Raw genomic sequence first — 16,300 nt, 5'->3', positions numbered from 1 at the left:
GTACAACAATTTGCCATACAATGAAACCACTGGAAGCGGCTCCAGTTCTGATGGAGGAGGCTTTTTGGATAGCGGAAGATAAAGTGTTTATTGTGTTGTACCTTTTGACTATAGTTTTAAGATGTATTGTATAGTGACCAAGAATCCTCGGCTCTGTAAAGTTAATTCGGTTGAGCCTTATCAAATAAATTAATGAACAAAAAAAAAAATAAATATTCGATGGCATCGTCTACACATCCAGCTAATTCTAATGGTCACCATCGATATCGGAAATAGCAACACAAATCGCAACATAGTCGGCTCGACGGAATTCCAGTGTACGATTATTTTCGGAACAATCCTCAAAAACGATTGGCGCTGGGAGGTTCATCAGAACGTCTAAAGCAGGGTGGTATGCACCAAGAAAGATAAAAGGTTCTATGGCTTCCAAAACGGTGCATGCCAGAGTTGCAGCTTCGTTAGACAGAACAAGGTCTAGAAAGCGAGCGTTCCTATTCGATACACCATTGATCTGCGTGAGACCATGTAAAGCAAAACCAAGTCCCCGGCAAGGTGACAGATAAACTTAGTTTACGTACCCACTTGCAAATAGATCATTGCATGATGACGTCACCAACAAAATTTTGACAGTTCAGGGAGCTTGTTTACATGGACTTAGTCGTTTTTCGGAAGTTTCGATTCGTGTGATCTTAAAAGTTGACTGTGATCTGAAAATGACCAGGACGTGCGTTAAAAAAAATGCGAATTTTAAAGAGATCGGAAAGGATGTCGTTTCTTTAAGTTTCAGAATCCAAAAATCGCTTTGAATGCCAAACGTAGAAAACTGTGGTTTGATACATTGAAGCTGGAGAAGTATTTTCAGTGGAAATTCAAATATGTTCGCTCTCGAAATTTTTGTTCCGGTAAGCTTGCCGTAATTAATTGAAAGTAAAGCTTATGAAATGTTTTGATTCTAGGAAACCCTGCCAAAGCGACTAATGTCAGTGAAGTGGATTGGGTGCGGTCTAAAAATTTGTCCCAATCGGATGACTCAAGTTGCACCAAGTGCAAAGTGCAAAAAGCATCATAGAGATGTGCGAACAGGCTTCACTCAGACCAGCCACGCAATTGCAGTGTGCGTATTGTACGACTCCGTTTGATTGAAGTATTACCGTTAGTGGATTAAGATCATAGAATGTCATACCTATAAATATTGGATAACTTTACCTTGCCTCTTAATACATGCAAGCCATTGATGCTCCATGAACAGGAGAAACAAAACCACCCTTGCATTTCCGGTAGGCTTGGAAACTTTGGACTGTCCGGAAACTTTCCCCTGATGTCAGGGATACGTGATTTACTAGAATCAATAATGTGTCCTGCAGTCACTGTCGACTGGAAATCTTCCGTATATAACTTAGCTTCGTACAAGTCCACATAGCCGATGGGACGGATTTTTGTGCGTACTGCTTTTTGCTTTCTGGTGGCAAGGAATTAGCATAGGCGGAGAGTTGACCGATTACTTTCGGATACATGTTAATAAGTTTCAATGAAGTATCAGAATCACTAAGGTCGATTTTAAATTCTAACACCTTGTAAACAAGCTCCCTGAACTGTCAAAAAAGTAAGGTTACATTTTCGCATGCAATGATCTATAGTAGATGTCGCCACACAATATAAACAAAGTGATTGTCCTTCACCGCCGCAATGGCATTTCGCTGTGGGAATCCAACTTTTTGTTTCTCCATGTGTGAATGTCAAACAACAGGCAAGAATGCTATATGATTAGAGCGAATTTATTATTTTCGTGGTAATATGAAATAATCCAAACAAATTGAAACCGATTGATGGAGGTTCTTTTTGTTATGTAACCAAATGACAATGAAAATACTTTGCTGTCTTCTATTTTATTTTGCTCTTGAATATAATCAGCCTGTCATATGTAGCTAAAACCATTTACGCCACTGTAAGAATTGAACTTACTAAATTTACCGATAAGACAGAAAAATGCATATCATGCAATTGCACTCACATCAGTAGCGTTCACTTCTACCATAGCCTCGCCAAACAGAATTATTAATTTACCTTTCATACACCCAGAACAGCGAACCCGAATGCGCGGATCATGTTACATCTTTCAATACGCTTATAGCCAAGCAAGCACATTGACACCAATGAAACATATATAGAATTGTAACACCGATATAGGCATCTCACTTTGCATACAGTAATTAAATGTAAATCACACCATACCAATGCCGAGGGGGGCGACACATCTAAATCTCAAGTTTAGATGCTCAACAAATCTCACACTAGCGAATCAATCTTCGAAAAATCTTCTTTCATTTGTCGCATCTACTTGCATCGCGCATCATCTTTTTTGCAGGAAATCTTCAGAATCGTCATCAATCTTCTTTCTATCTACTCAGCGTGCGCGCAGCTAGCCACAGCAATACACAATTCTAGAACCTCAGTCGGCGTGCACAAACAAATGTTCAATCGCTTGTCTCTCTGTGGTCCAGGAGGGTGTTTTCAGGTAAAAATAAAAAAGTGCATAAAGATGCAGTTTAATCAAGTTGGTGTCTTGGGACAAGTTAAGATTTGAAAAAAAGGAGCATCTGATGAAGGGGTCGTCCATAAATTAAATCCCTTAGGACAATAAATGAAATTTCTAACTTTTTTTCTATGCGGTTTAGAAAAATAAAATGTTTCACAAAGTTGTAGATCTTATCATTTCCACAAACTTTGCTCAAAACGTCAATAGTTTTTTTTTATCGTCGTTTTCATTGAGATATGAAGTATTTTTTAAGGAAGGTCCCTTCAAATCGTTTTTTCAACCCTAACTTTTTTTATTTGACTTTTTTCTAGAATACTTCAACACGCTACCTCACAAATGCAACATGTAAAAATATTGTTGATTCAATTGTGGAATCGGTAAAGTAGAAGTAGATAATGTAGAATACTGTACAACATTTCAACTATGATGTGCAAAGCTATTGATATCACCATGTGAGGCACATAGACTCCACGTGTGTCACAATTCGAACCAATAGTGCTTAGGCATGGTTCACAGCATAAGATTCACACATGAAATGGATGTGTTTCACAATAAGTGCACAATTAAGTGTGAGACACATGATGATGACGTGTGGAATTTTTTGAGTGTAACGTATCGTGTGTGGTTTGGTGAGCGCGCGACAATAAGATGAATTTTAAACTTTAATTCTGTTTACTGTTTACATTTCCGCATTCGCCCTTTTCAGATAACACTTATAAAATGTGTGAGTTTGACAGAACCACCAGCACCAAAGTGTCGGGGTACACTGGCAATATACTGAAGCTGTCAAGCTGCCCCCGAGTTGAGCAAAACCGTCGATAAGCATTGAACTAGCAGCCGATAGAACCGATTGAGGCTCAACCTGGAAAGACCCATCGTACGACTTACTCCACTGGAGCAAAGGCTGGTTATAATCTCCGAGCTCTGAGCTAATTGAATTCCAAATTGGAAACAATAGCACCGATAGGTTTCACATGGTCCTGAATGCTTATGACATCGTTGTGGCGGTCAGGAAGAAAATAAATAGATCACGCCGACACTAATAACTCTACTTGGCGTGGTGATTCTAAACCATAGCTGTTTTAGAGCATCGGATCCGAAACAGGTTTCGGATCGAAATAAATGTTCCAACGAGATGACAGCGATTAGGACACCTCCACAACGGGTTTTTGCACTGTTAGAGGTATTACAGTCTGTGCGATAAACCGAAAAGGCATTTCCGAACAGTTGAGGACTGTATAAACGGTCATCGAGCCATGTCTCCGTCAATACAATGCCATCATAATCGCTTTCGCTAGCGAACAAAAAGAATGAATCTACCGTGGTCCGTAGCAGTCGTCGAACATTCTGGTAGTAGGGGAAATGTCTCTAATGTTGGTCTATGGATCTAAGATTGGGCCCATCGCTTAAAATCTTCTATTTATCAATTATATCTAGATGAACGCGTTATTGGGACGTTACTAATGGATATTTTTGGTTGCTATTGAAAATTTAGTCGATGGCTGAATTTATGTATAAGCCCAAATTAGGGACACTTAGGCCGACATTACCTGCATTTCCCCTATATGCGCAGGAGATGAGCTACGTTTACAGCGCTAACTGCAACAGATGCGTTTTCAGCCGATGGAGCCGTGGTGGAAGCATACAATAACACTGGAATTAGAACAGAGATCAGGAAGATGCAATCCAACATTAACTTAGTCCTTACCTATTAGAGCAGGTTGGAAGACCCTCTCTCTACATCCAACAACGGGTCTGGGACGACTGGCAGCGGTATGCAGAACCGTGTCGGAGAGATCGAGGGCTTCCAAAGTGCTTTCCGCGACGCGTCCCGGTAATCCAGTGTTTGAAGCATCATCAGCATGTTCATAATGAAGTGCAATGTGACAGGTACAGTGCGCAGTGGCATAACAAATAGTCCAACTGTGGGGCGAAACATCTTCAGGCAGGGAACTTGATGAGCAAGCTGGAAGACCTCTTCTCGCACTCCAAACACAGGGCCAGGACGACTTGGACTGCATTAATGAGGACTGTGCTAGGTGGATTAGTGGCTTCAGTGTTGCGTCGTAACGTGCGTCTCGGAGATTCACTTTCTACTGCTGAATGAAGATGACTGCAACTACATACAACACGAACCGACGCGGCAGAGTTCAGTGGCATAGGGACCAGCGCGATAGCTTTTGAAATGCGTTCAGGTGCAACCAGAGCGACCACATTGGTTGGCGTAGACGCACTGGTAAGGGAAATATCATCAGGAGAGTGAATTTTGCGAGTACTTGCCTAGTATTGAAGTCTGGAAGACCCCTTTCACAATTCCACACACAGGGTAGGGATGATTCCGATGGCTGGAACAAGCGATCGGCGCGACTGTGGTGGACGGATCAGAGTCTTCCATATTACCTTCTACGATGCGTCCCGGAAGCGAAGAAACAGCGATAAGTGATCTCAAGGAGTATCTGTATCTGACCCATCCGATGATTCTGGAAACCAAGTTCCAATTTCACAAGTGATGTCAGCGAATAGGCGTAGCCAGAGGGGGCAGCTCGAAACCTGGCTACGCCCTTGCAACAGCGTCTATGATTTGTGCTCTAGAAATCTTGAAGGGATAAGGAATATCAGACGGCCAACTTTGGACTCTTCGAGGAATATGATGATGATGATGGTCCCACCTCTTACCCCTACAAAGGTTTGAGCTGGACGATTTATCATTAAGATAATTAAATATGAAATTTTAACCAGGTTGGCAAACAAAATCGAACTGGTTTCAGTTACAGATATAAATTCCCTCTAGAGTTTACAGTTGCTTCACAGCGATATAAATGTGGAAAAGCTCAGGCGTCCACCTCTTAGTTCGCCTTTTTGTCCACCTAAAATATTCATAAGTATAACAAGGAATCAAGAGTTAATGAACAATCAACAAAGCATCCTATTACACTAGCAACCCCGCAATCTGATGCTATCATAATTTTCAGCAATGTCAGGAATGCTCACGAACCCCCAACATTTGCCAGAAAACTTACTACTAACTCAAGGTATCTTTCAAATAAGCTTCAAAATTGCATTTTTTTTATCAAATGTTAAATTCAGTCCTCTATATCCGTAATACGCGCGCGAGGCTCAAACCTTTGTAGACTACTTTTTTTTAATTAATCTACTATTAAATCAAATATTAAAAATCCATCATCACCCTCGTGGCGAACAGAAATAGTTTTTGCAGTGCTACAATAATTATTAAAAAGTCGTTATAACAGCTATCCATACAAAATAATCCGTTAAAAATAACTTCGTCAAGATACATAATTTGTCAATTCATAAAAAAAAAATCACTGTATAACCGTTCAAAAGAAAGTTTTAACGTGTGAAATGCAATGTCTCTTGAATTCTGCTAATGTTGTTGCACATTTAATGTGTCTAGGCATCGAATTGAAAACATTTATTCCTTTAAAAAATAATGAATTCTGTGAAGCACAAGTCAAGAAATGTGGTGTTCTTATTCTGCGTTTCTAGTATTATATCTATGATAGTCACTTCCTCTTTCAATTTGATCACACAAATATCGAGGCAGCAAACCGTTAACTACTTTAAAAATGAACACCATAGTCAAATATACAATTCTTTGCTTCACTGAAAACCATTGTAAGGCATCTAGCATCAAAGTTGATGAAGTGAATCTATTACATCTCAAAATCAAACGCATTATTTTATTCTGCAAGCGCTGTAATCTCGATATTTGTGTTGCATTGGAAAGAAATAAAATGGAAGGGCAAAAGTCTAGATGAGGAGAGATGATTGATTTGTATAGCTGTATTTTACTGGCAATAGTTAAATCGTTTTTCAGTCGACATAGAATTCCATACTTCTTGGCAATTTTCTTGATGACATTGTCAATGTGAGAGTTGAACTTAAGTGTGTCATCAATAATCACGCCAAGATATTTAATCTCCCGAACGCGATCAATAGTCTCATCATCAATTACAAAAGAGACGTTCTCATTTACTCGATTCCGCGAAATTACCATAAATTTAGTTTTACTTGTATTCAATTTTAACTGCTTATACTTCAACCATCTACTTAGAGAACGCAAATCTTCATTCAAGTATAAAACGGCGTCATCTAAATCCTTAGCTGCAATGAATAACACAGTATCATCTGCAGAAAGATTAATGTCGCAAAATCGTAAAACACGTCACAAGTCATTAATATACATAATAAATAACAGGGGCCCTAATACACTTCCCTGGGGCACTCCAAGGTTATTCCCCACGGGACTGGAAATAGAATCATTAAAAACAGTCCGTTGAGTTCTGTCAGCAGTACTCTTAATTCCAAAGCTCTTGATTGATCTTAACAATAAGGACCTAGAAATTGTTTCAAAAGCGCGTTTAAGATCAAAAAAAAAACAGCAAGAATCGTATCTTTACACTCCAAGTTATTTTTCCACTTCGCCAATACCAAATTCAACGCGGTTTCACAAGAATGACCTTCCCGATATCCCGATTGTTCTGGTATCAACAAACTATTACTATTTAAATACTCCAACAGCTGGCCTTTAACAACAAGTTCTAAAAATTTTCTCTAATGTGTGCAACATGTTGATGGGACGAAACTCTTCGTTTTTAATCGTTCCAGCAACTTTTTGAATAGGGACCACTAAGGATTCCTTCCAAATTTGTGGCACATGTCCAGTTTGTAATGATTCATTAATAAGGTCCAGCAAGATGTGGCCAATGACATGAAAGCAATCTTGAATAACTCTAGCATTAACATTATCTACTCCCGCCGATTTTCCTAATGAAAAACAAATAACTCTAAGTTCATCTAATGTAATTGGGTGAAAAACTTCAAATCTACAACTACTATTAACTGGCTGTTTTATTTCGTCAGGTTCATCGACCAATTCAAAAGATTGATTAATCAATGAAACGCTATCTACGAAATAATCATTAAACTTAGCTGCAATTACTTGTTCTGACTGTTCTAATGTGCCATTAAAAGTTATGGACCCCGGTTTGCAATTACTAGGTTTTAATAAAGATTTCAAAATTTTCCATAACTCTTTGCTGTTGTTTTGATGCTGATCAATCTTTCTTTGAACATATTCACAACGAGTTTTCTCTATCGATTGTGAATACTTATTACGCGCGATTGTGTACCTATTCCAATGAGTGTCATTATTTGATCTACAAAACTTTTTTTACCATTTGTCCCTTTTAAGACGCAAAAGATCCAAATTGTACCAGCTGTTCGAGTTTTTAAAGAAACAAACTTTTGCTCAACTAGTTGATTGGTACACGTTTTCAAAGCGTTATTAAGAACAGCTGTAGAATCATCTAAGCTACCGGCCGCGAATGGAAAATCCAGGCTTCTGTCAACAACTGGACTGGAAAAAAAAATCGCGTAAAACCAGAAATACATACATTGCAAACAGCGGACAGGCAGACTTCAATTGTAACCCCTCGTCCTAGTTAGTATGTCCGTTGCCAGTTCTCCGTGGTGATTCACATCATTTCCCAAACCGGCATAAAGTAAGTGATAACACTAAAATAGGCGGAGGCAGCTCGTCTGTCCCCGTTGAATGTGTTCATATACACATAATCGTAAACGGGTGCTGTACCCATGCCCAATACCCATAATTTGTTCTGTTTTACCGAGCGTGCGATGGCACCGACTCTTAGTATTGCAAAAATACTCCTTTCAGACGTGATACACTGAAAAAATTATTCTTTTTATTAGAGATAATGTTTCCTACAGAAGGGCTGCTTTTGTGTATACGAAGTGCAAGCTGCAAACAGTATCATACAGATTTTACAGTCCATTTCTAAAGAGCAGTCGTAGGATTGCCATCGGTGTAACGAGCCAGAACCAGAAACGGAGATATTCCGACGACAGAACCCAAGCGTACCAAGGTTGTTCCTAGGTTGGGCACTCTGAGCTTGTGGCAGGGGCAAACTACCCATTAACATTTAATGTCGGTATGTCTACTTAAATTAAGAGATGCCATAATGCTCCAACTGGCAGACAAAACACTTTCACAGCACTCTGTGAGCACCAACCATGTATGGTTGCTCGTTTTTCATTTTATGAGCTTTTGCTGCTATGAGTGACTGATACTGGCGAGACTACCGACTCTACTGGGTTAGCTTTTTCGGAGTTAGGTATATTTCTCCCGTCTTCAATTTTCCAGTCCTTGCTTTCTCGGTCTTTCAGAATCAGTCAGCTTCACCTCCTCCAGCTTCCTGGCTGAGCGAGCACTAGTTTTGCTGCACGACTCTGGTTTTATGCGTTTTTCATTGAGCTCCATTTATCTATGATCTGAATTTTAAACAGCCAGGGCTGCTGCTGCTGCTGGGAAACACAAAGACCGAAATGGGACTGGATAAGTTACGGGGATGAAATTTGTTGCCGTTGCTGGGGGGACAGTGATACGGATGGGTAGAACACAACGAACTGCGATGGGTAAGTTGTGGATGGATGAGTCTCCCATGGGATGTTCTATGTGACATTGGATAAAGGGTCTAAAGGTCAACGGATTGGTTATTGAAGATCAAAGATAAGCTCTTTGATGCATGTGTTTGGCTTTCAGTTAAAATGTCGCCTAGCACATGGAACTCTCCTCCGATCAGCGGCATATGAGTGACATTGAAAAGGACTTGGAATCTGATGATGGAAGCAACATCGATGGTACAATTGGTATTGTTTTGGTTTAAGCTGTTAAAAACTGGACAATTGAAAGTTGGACAATTGAAAATTGGACATTGAAAATATGACAATTCAGAATTTAAAAATTTAAAACCAGCCAGTTTAAAATTGGACAGTTTTAAATTGGTCTGTTGATATTTGAACAGTTCAAAATTGGGCTAGAAAATTGAAACATGGTCAATCCCTCCCCTTGGCTAGTTTTTGCACCTTGCTGTTGGTGGGCGGGCTTAATTTCATGCTAGTGGAGTGTTGGAGACGGTGGGTTTATGGTCGGCGTTGCTGGCTCATGCCGCGATAGAATGGCGTCATGGGCAGGCAATGGAGATTACTGAGCTTCCCCTCTCTGATAAACCACTGCATGAGAGAACCAAAGATCTAGTCTAGCAGTGATAGTATCACACTTGTTACTCCTTTAATTGAGAGCCGCGTCGTAGTACGCTTACGTATAGGCACTGACGTTGGGTGTGATACTGGCGGGTTTTGCCGCAAATCACTCTTATTTTATTTATTTTTACGCAGATAGATTCATTTGGGTTTGCAAGGGAATTATACTATTGATATATTTCAGAAAGTGCCCAACAGTGCTCCTTCTATTCGCGTGACAAGCTTTCATTGTTGTTTTCATTGAATTATTACTCAGGAAACAATGTTAAACACCATTTTTGTACATGGTATTGTAACTAATCTTATATGTGCTTCATTTTGATTTGGGATAAGTGTTTGAACTATGGCTCGGGATTTCCACTGTGGTGTGCTTCTATTGTGACATACCCATGTGTATTTTTGTGGTGCGACATAGTGGAGGCGTGAGAGCGTAGTTGGAACATTTACCCTATACAATATACAATTTAAAATTAGCTTGGAAACTTACTTCAAAGTGAAGCATTTTAGTCACTTGAAGGTGTCACCTGGGACGAACAAAGATATAATTAATATATGTAAAAGCCAGAAGTACTTGAAACACGTTAAATTGTAGTTTAAAAGCATGGGTTATGATTGTATAGGTAGATTAGAGATTTCAGTTATTTATTAAATAAACTTCAACTATAGAATTCAGAAAGTTAATTAACATAAGAGATAGGACGCGGGGGGTCCGCTTAGGGAGGCGACTAGCCTATGAAGTTGTATAATAAATCTTCCTATTTAGTGTATTTGTTAATTACAGACAATGTCAATAGCGAAAGTCATATCTTCAACCAGGCGCTTACGAACAAGTGAAGTTTTAGGAAAGATGTGTTAAATATGTTGATAGGTTTGAAATAAGAATTAGGATGGTTGTGCTTTAGTTTTCGGTAAGGTATGATGTGTCAACAAAGCCCTTTTGAGCAAATTTTCAAACATCAAATTGATTGAGTGATTTATTGAAAGACATTGCGTTGCGAAAATTGACAAGTCATACATCTAACATAGTAGTAGTAGCAGTATCGCATAATCTTATCACAATTGCTGCAAATAGTGCTGGAGGGGCCGGCAGGGCTGAATACGGATCAAAACTAACATAACTACTAACACTAAAATGATCCCGGAACTAACACTTATCCATTGCACTTTTAGTTATATATTAGTTTTATTTTTCTACTAAGTCATCTATGCTTCTTTCTATTGTTTGGATCAAGTACAACTAATACTAATCTACCTTTATGTATGTTTTACTCCCTTTTAACCCATTATCTTTATGAATGGCGAATCATATGACGTGAGACACGTACAAGCTGGAACTCAAAGAATTACTTCGAACAGGATGTCAAACAAATTCAGGACCAATCCAAATGAGACCAGAAACCAACAAGGCATCGGAGAGTTATATACTCTGGGAGAGGTATTTGATAAATAATCAAAAAGTGGTAAGTTAAAATCAGAGCCAAGGATCATGAGAGGTAATTGTCAATAATTCATTAATTAGTAGAAATCTCGATAACTTTTTCAAGGGAGCGTATCGGCTTTTGTAGGCGGTGCGTTTGGTCGTTGATTTGGCTTAGCTGGCTCGCCCACGCGGGCTGGCACTATCATCAGATAGGGGAAATTTTCATCTACCTGCTGATGGTGTTGATAAGCGTGTGCGAGCTGCCATTTGCGCTGGATCGACGATCGGATGCATTGTTTGCAGGAGCTGGTGCTTCCCTTTGAAAAAGTAATCGAGAAATAACCATATTATCCTGTAATTGATATTACTATTTTTTAAATATCAATGAAATTAGTCATGACAGAGTAACAGATGGGGAAGGACAATAGACACAAGTTGACACAATAAACAAGACAAGTGGGGGTTAAAACACAAGACAAAATGACAAAATAAGTGACGACAGAAGACAAGACTGGGACAAAATCAACTTAAAAAAAAAAGAATGCGCAATTATATTATCAAAACTATTTGGATCAGCACAAAAACAACAGTGACCAAACGGGCACCATAGCCTAGGAACGTCTGTGTGTTGATTTAAAATAGAGGCTCATAGAAGCAAAATTTATCAATAAAAGGGGTCCAGTGTAGAGTTTAAGCAAGTTGCTGCCACTGGATCACTACAAAAAAAAAAAAAAAAAAAAAAATTGAAACATGGTCAATAGAAGATTTATTGGTAGTGTCGAAATAAGATCATTTCTTCTTTCAGGACAGTTGAAAGATAGAAAATTTAAAAGTTTACTATTTAATGTCCAGTTTCAAACTGTCCACTGAAAATAAGACAGATGAAATTTGGTCTATCAACTGACAGTTAAAAACAGAACAATTGTTAACTAGACAATTGAAAATTGGATAGATGAAAGTGAGACAGTTTTAAGGTGGACTACTGAAAACCGAACATTTGGATAGTGGATTATTGAAAACTGGACAGCTAAATGTTTATCTGTTGAAATTTGGACGCATGAAAAGTAGACTCATGAAAACTGGACACATGAAAATTGTACAGTTGAATATAATACAATTTAAAACTGGTCAGTTGATTATTTGTCTGTTCAAACTAGTGGACAAGTGAAAACTAGTAGATTGAAAATTGGATAAATGAAAGGTAGATAATTTAAAGGTGGACAATTTATATATGGACTATTGAAAACTGGACAGTTGTAAATCGAATTATTGAAAATTGAACACATGAAAATTGAACACATGAAAATTGGACAAATGAAAATTGGACAATTGAAAACTGAACAATTGAAAGCTGGACAGTTGAAAGTTAGTAATAAATAATTTACTGGTTGCAAATAGTTTAACAAATTATTAGGTCATTGGTGAGAGAGGTACATTTGAAAAATGGACAGCTGAAACCTAGGCAAGTGAAAAGAGGACTATTGGAAACTGAACAATTAAAAATTATTTTTTTGAAAATTGGACACATGAAAATTGGACACATGAAAATTGGACACATGAAAATTGGACACATGAAAATTGGACAGTTGAAAACTGACCGATTGAAAATTGGTCTGTTTAAAATTAGACAATATGTAATAGGTAATTGACAAATGAAAATTAGACAATTGGAAACTGGACAATTGGAAATTGGCCTGTTTAAAATCGGACGCTTAGTAATTGGTTAGAAGGATACAATTGAAAAATAGACAGCTAAAAACTGGACAGTTGAGAGTGGACTATTGAAAACTGGACAGTTGAAAATTGATTTTTTGAAAATTGATTTTTTGAAATTTGATTATTCGAAAATTGATTTTTTGAAAATTGATTTTTTGAAAAGTGATTTTTCGAAAATAAATTTTTTGAAAATTGGACACATGAATGTTGAGAAAATTTAAATTGGACAATTTAGAACTGGAAAATTGAAAATTTGTCTGTTTTTTTTTTGTTTTTTTTTTTTTTTTTTATTCTAATTTTGTATGTATTGATACCAATGAACTATTTGTTAGAATTCTAAACCTCACCAACTAACTGCTGATAACTTTTGCCATTCAGACTATTACGTAGCTGCTCCCTTTTCACTGCTGCACGTTTAAAAACACTTAAAAATCGCCTATTTTTGTTTAATTTGTCAGTTCATGTGATAGCAGTATTTACAATTTGTTTTTTCTAGATATAGATGAAATTTCAATGAACCTTCATCAATTCTATCGTTACTCAGTTCAGGGTAGGTTTAATTGAAGAATAAAAACATTCTGTGAAATGAAAATAAATCCTTCATAGCGTAACGTTAGGAAAGTTAAAATAATATTAAAAATGATTTGTCTAATCTTTTGTTTTGTTAAATTCCTCATGATGAATAATGGCTACTGAAATAAAATATTTGTTCAATTAGCTGAAGTTGCTGGTAATTACGACCAAAGCAATTCAATGTTACTAGCTTTGTAATTATCAATCGTAGCCAAGCAATGCCGAAACTAGAGAGCACTATAAACTAATCTGCAAACTATCTATTTTCATCCTAAGGTCAAAAGTACAAAACATACGTTGTTGCAGGTTAGTAAAGCTCGCTGTTTGTGTATAAACTGGATTTTCTCGTCTGAGGAGTAATGGGTGAATCCCGGATAGCACTCATGGTAACTTCAAACAGCACAACCAGCAGGCAGAGTAGTAGGGGACCCAGCAGGGTGCCCTCCAGCCCAAACAGGTACATTTCACCGGCAATCGATAGGCCGGTCAGGTACGGGTGGCCACCACCCTTGATTTCCGAATGTATGACCGGATTAAAGTTGGACGGAACGATAAAGTGAACCAGCACCAGAATGGCCCACAGCAAAAGCGATCTTGCGACAGCCACAGGTCCAAGAATGCCGGTACGCTGCACCAGTAGGTTTCCAGGAAGGGCGCTGTGGCTAAGATCGATGCTAACACGGCCGGCAGGCAAACAATATGTGCTCCAACGAGGGTTGCCACGACCACACTGGAAATAGAATCCTCCAGTTCCTGGATGATTCGAGGGCCCCAAGAGTTGTTGATTGCGATCGCAGTGGGTGCGTAGCGATCTTGACTGCTTTGTAGCAGAGAAAGTGAAGAAGATGATATTATGAAAAATGAACTTTAGTACGGGATGACCTCCACTGAGAATTACCGAGAAAAGCGTTCCAATTGCAGAAGTCAACAGAGTCAGATTGGTTCGTAGCAGAATCCACAACGAATCGGCTACCTCCAGCAACATTCCGATATTACTTTTTTACAAATCCAATGAAGCCTGCCTTGGTAATTGGCTTGATGAAAATCTCTTCGATCGTCGTGCGGATTGATTGACTGGTGACACGGGGTCCAACCAAGCCGTTACCATTGTTTCGATCCATCCAGCTTTGGATCAGTCTATCCCAAACGCTCAGGATCTGGTATTTGAGCTTTTTGGGCTGCGTGGGATCCGTATCGTTGAAAATATCATCCACATACTGCTTCCGTATTTGTAAGCATTGTCGATAATGTTATCCATGCATTGCATGTCGATTGGCAACATTTCGATCAACTCTGGACGATGGGTAAGCGTCCGATTGAAAACGCGTGTTACATTCACAAACAAAGCAAATGTATTTAATAAAGACTCTATGCACTTCTACCTACACGTCTTCTTCTGTCTATTACTGTTAGGACAGGTCTCACCAAGTCTTCAAAAGAGAGTCGTCTCCATCCATTCATAATGCCTGCTATCCTCTGCTGTAGAACCGTCCAAGCCGAGCCGACACGAGCACAAGCACAAGCACAAGCACAAGTAAAAAAAAATATGGAGAAGAGTTTCAGTCGTTTGATTGCCACAATGTGTGCAGTTTTCTTCAGTTTTTTTTTTCTTTTTCTTTATTTTTGTGATTTTTAGCCGTAGGCTAGTTCATCGCAGTTTTCTTCAGGTACTCGCTGCATTACGAACAGTAGTTTTCGATGCTAGATTTTACCATTCACGGCAGGTAGAGTTTTGATCGCTGCGTTGAAGAGAGCTGCTTCGCTGTAATGTTTCGCCACGTGCGTGGCCAGTCGTTTGCCGGACTGTTACGTTCCACCTTTGGCAGTTCGGTTTGCTGGATGAAATAGTGGTGGATTTGATCGGTGGAGGGGTTGTATTGGATTTTTAGGGGAATGTGGGATAAGTTTGACAGGATTAATTTTACATCGGTAAGATGTATTGAAATTGCTGGGCGGGGAAAGAAGGGATCTGTAGTATGGAATGGAATGGATCTCTTGAATGGTCGGTGGATGGTGAATGACTTACACTTAAGCACCGGTAATTGTAGCTTTAGACCATCATTTATTTATTTAATTTAATTTGTTTTTTGTGTCTGCGTGTCTAAATGAAGCCTGATGGGGAAAAGCCTAGAAAAGGCGTAAAAACCCCATATCTTTTCGAAATACATGAATCACAATAATACAATACAATTACAACGAACATTAATCAAGTCTATAGCATAAAAAAAAGTAATCCTCCTATGGCATAGAGTTGTCCGTGAATCAGGGAGAAGTCCTCGTCATGCAGTTGAACCGGAAACAAAAAAATAAACAGGTAGCACAATCCTTCACATGTACATTAAATGGACAGCTAGTCACCTTCTCAGGAGTCTGCATTGAATGACGAAAGGTTTCCGCTGCACAGTTAAAGTCGAAAAACTCGTAAAACTCGTTCAAACGCCCAGACATGAACCGTATTGGGTCATGCAAGCTGTAGTTCGCAGCACGAGGTCCAAGATGCAGGAAACTCCTCGACCGAAGAACTCGTTCGGGTGCGTAGATTTCGAATTCAGCCAAGATTCCTGGAGAGTCGATATCACCAATAAGTACTTTCGCTGCGAACACGGCCTAACTAATCGTCCGCCTATGTTCTAGTGTTTCAAGACCCAGGAGTTGACAACGATCTTCGTACGGTGGAAGGTTCACAGGGTCATTCCAAGGAAGGTGACGAAAGGCATACCGAACAAATTTCCTTTGAACAGATTCAATCCTCGCTATCCAAACTGCTTGATACGGGCACCATACTACCGAGCTGAATTCCAAGATCGATCGCACTAGAGAGCAGCATAGAGCTTTTAGACAGGCAGGATCGCGAAACTCGTCAGCGATCTTGAAAATGAACCCTAGTTACCTGTTAGCTTTCGCAACGATGCCCGAGTAATGAAGCTTGAATGTTAAGGCGCAGTCCAGCGTGATTCCTAGGTCACGAACAT

The 16,300-nt window shown here is 39.0% G+C and overlaps 1 pseudogene; it reads right to left on the bottom strand.

Annotated features, from left to right (window-relative positions):
* Positions 1-4,123: 4,123 nt before the first annotated feature.
* LOC135713229 (transmembrane protein 245-like) lies at positions 4,124-14,789 on the bottom strand (annotated as a pseudogene).
* Between the last annotated feature and the right edge of the window lie 1,511 nt (positions 14,790-16,300).

The sequence above is a fragment of the Ochlerotatus camptorhynchus genome, unplaced genomic scaffold, assembly GCF_037179485.1.
Source record: "Ochlerotatus camptorhynchus isolate MF236.1 unplaced genomic scaffold, CSIRO-AGI_Acam_v1.1 ptg000547l, whole genome shotgun sequence".
Classification (NCBI taxonomy): Eukaryota; Metazoa; Arthropoda; class Insecta; order Diptera; family Culicidae; genus Ochlerotatus; species Ochlerotatus camptorhynchus.
This window is presented reverse-complemented; position numbering and strand designations above follow the sequence as displayed.